The 2,934-nt window shown below is 45.8% G+C and overlaps 1 pseudogene; it reads right to left on the bottom strand.

Annotated features, from left to right (window-relative positions):
• Nucleotides 1-614: 614 nt before the first annotated feature.
• On the bottom strand, nucleotides 615-2,414 carry LOC121838485 (annotated as a pseudogene).
• Nucleotides 2,415-2,934: the final 520 nt, after the last annotated feature.

Here is a 2,934-nt window from a genome sequence, read left to right as displayed (position 1 = left end):
ATACCAAACGGTGTAGCCCAAAAGTAGCCAAATGCAAAAAATTTGTATAGCCAAAAAGTAGCCAAAATCCAGCTGAGTGTCAGGGTCCACAAAATTCAAAATTATGCTCTCGCAACTAGGAACTGGAGCCGGAACTGCATCTGCATATATTGTGTAGAAGAAGCTTCCAAGAACAGCAACATCTTGAAATGTATATGAAACATTTTATTGGAAAAACCCACACAAAAAAGTATCGGCATTTTTAAGTATTGACACACGTTTGTACAGTCACATAGAGTTAACAATCGCTCGTGCAGGGCTGGCTGACCTCATACATCAGTTGCGAGTTGAAGCGCACAAAAAATTCTTCTGTGGGCTTGAAGTCCTTGCAGCACTCTTTCTTCCCAAGGAATGCGAACTTCACAAACAGGATGCTTTCCAGGGTCGAATGGGACAATCTGTTTCTGAGGTCCGACTTCGTGAGGGACACCTGACTAAACACTCTCTCAACGGCGGCATTTGACATGGGTTGTGTCAAAAGCGCGGTGCCAAGCGCAGAGAGCAACGGGAACATGGCTGCCCCAGAGCTGTTTCTTGCCTCCCTTACATTTTTCCAAAATAGCTCTAAACAATCATCAGACAGATCTCTGATATTCGTCTGGAGAAGCCTGTACTCGGACTCCATGGCCGAGATCACCGAAGTCTGTATAAAAGGCGAAAACGCTTTGCAAAAACTGTCAAAAGAAAACTGTGTGATGCTGCCAGGCTTGAGAAACAACAAATCGTTGAGAAGCTGCATGTTCGCAGAGAGGCATTTCATCACAATTTTGATACACGCAATTAAAAACCTCCGACATACTTCCAAGAGCGCAATTCTGTCCTTCTCGCAAAGCGAGGACTGTTAAAGAGTATTCAGAAAAACACTTCCGAAGCCACATGCACGTACATGAAGCACATTCGTTTCCCAGTCCGCGCATTCGGGTGATGCGTAATTCGGCATGATTACTCGTTTCGTCAGTGATACAACAAATGATGACAAATCTGCCTTCAACACAGCGGGGTCGGGGTTTTCGCACTGAAACAAGTTATTTACGTGTTTGAACTCGTTGACGATGGGACTTAGGAACATTGCAAGCAACCGGTTTTGCTCATCTCGGTACATCTTGCTCAACACTTTCGCAGAATAGCATCTTTCTTGACTCTTCGCTACTTCGAAATGTGTTTTTAATTCAAGCCACTGATCTACAATCAACTGTAATGCGCCAGCAATGCTAAGCCATCGCGTGGCTGACAACCCAACAAGCTTCTTGGGGGATTGCCCAGAATTGATAGCCGCATAGATAGCTTTATACATCTGCTGCCTCTTCGGCGAGTGTGCAAACCAGTTAAAGGTTTCCTGAACGAGATAATCTATGTGCGTTGGCAGCACATCAACCGCCTCATTGCACGCAAGATGAAGCGAATGACACAGACATTTTACGAGAACCAGGCGAGGGTTAACTTCCTTCATTCTTGTAAAAAGGCTGTTGTGCTTTCCACACATTACACTAGCTCCATCTGTTCCGACGCCAACACAGTTAGCCAGGTCAAGACCAACGTCGTCTAGGAAGGCCTTTAAATGCAGGAAGAGACCGCTCGACGACGCATCAGAAATTGGGATGAGGCTTAAAAAGGCTGTGCAGAACATGCCAGATTTTTGCGAAAAATATCACACCACAACAGCCATTTCTTTTGTGTTTGCAACGTCAGTACTCTCATCAAGAATCAGCGAAAACTGCGAATCCTTTAAGTCAGCAAGAAGGAATTCCTTAAACACTGGCCCGAGCACGCGTGTTACAAGAGCGGCGCATTTGGTTCGGCCAAGGGTCACCGACGACGCAATTGCAGAATCCTTGAAACAATCTCTCACCAGTGGTGCCAAATGGTCCGCCGCGAAGAAAGATCCGTGGACGGCAACGTGTGCAGCCAGTCGCAGTTCGGCGGCCTTAATTTCCTTGGCGTACATGATGACGGGGTCCGTGTCTCTTGGCCGGGCCGTCACAAAGCTGTCCATCCGTTCAGCAGCGGGTTTCGAGAGCAGCAAAACGTTGTTTTGCTGCTTTAGCCTTGATTTGTGGAGCTTCAGGTCTTGGATGTGTGGTCGCAACTCATTCTTGCAAACTTTGCAGTAGGCCATGGTTTCTCCATTTGGAGATGAGGAAAGCCAATCTGACAATAAAAAACCACAAATTATTGTAAACTTCAATGAAAACCGCGTAGAACCGTGCAGACGTTGAAATGTGCGCACACATATTGTTCGTACCGGAAGATCAAATAAAATTTACTGTTACCGTATACGTAAAAAATAAAGAAAAGCCGCAGTTCTTACCTTTAAAGTCTGGATCTTTTTCCCATTCCCTTTGGTAGGAACGCGGATATTTCGCCCACTTTCCCATGCTGATGAGCCGTGGCCCGCGACAGAGTCTTGCTACGGAGAATCACTACTGTGACTGACAATTCTGACCGAACGAAGCGAATTCAAATGAGCTCTCATGGCCATTACCGATAGTTTTTTATATGATTGACCCAGTAGTGAGGGCAAGGACCACAAGATCTTAGAACTTAGCCTTGCTGCGATCATTCATTATTGTAAACCTGTTATCTTTTGTTATGGTTCATTGTGCTTTATTGAAGTTCCGCGTTTCACGGAAAAGCCTCCTTTGTTACACTGGGTACGGCAGGCACTCTGGATCAATATCGAAGAGTTGCCCTTGCAAGGCTTTGACCTAGATTTAGCCTTCCAATCCACCTCTTTCCTAGGAAATGGTAGGGTGATGAAAAGAAAGGTCAGGGAGGAGGATGCAGGGGCAAGGTCCTTCTTTGTGTGAACTTGGAGGCATAAGATAAGCGACAATGAATACAGAAGCGATGCCATTAGAACTGAATCTAGGTCAAAGCCGTGGTCCTGACGTCATG

Source organism: Ixodes scapularis, unplaced genomic scaffold (genome assembly GCF_016920785.2).
Source record: "Ixodes scapularis isolate PalLabHiFi unplaced genomic scaffold, ASM1692078v2 PGA_scaffold6__148_contigs__length_123643588, whole genome shotgun sequence".
NCBI lineage: Eukaryota > Metazoa > Arthropoda > Arachnida > Ixodida > Ixodidae > Ixodes > Ixodes scapularis.
Note: the sequence above shows the minus strand (reverse complement) of the source record. Positions and strands in the feature narration are given on the sequence as shown.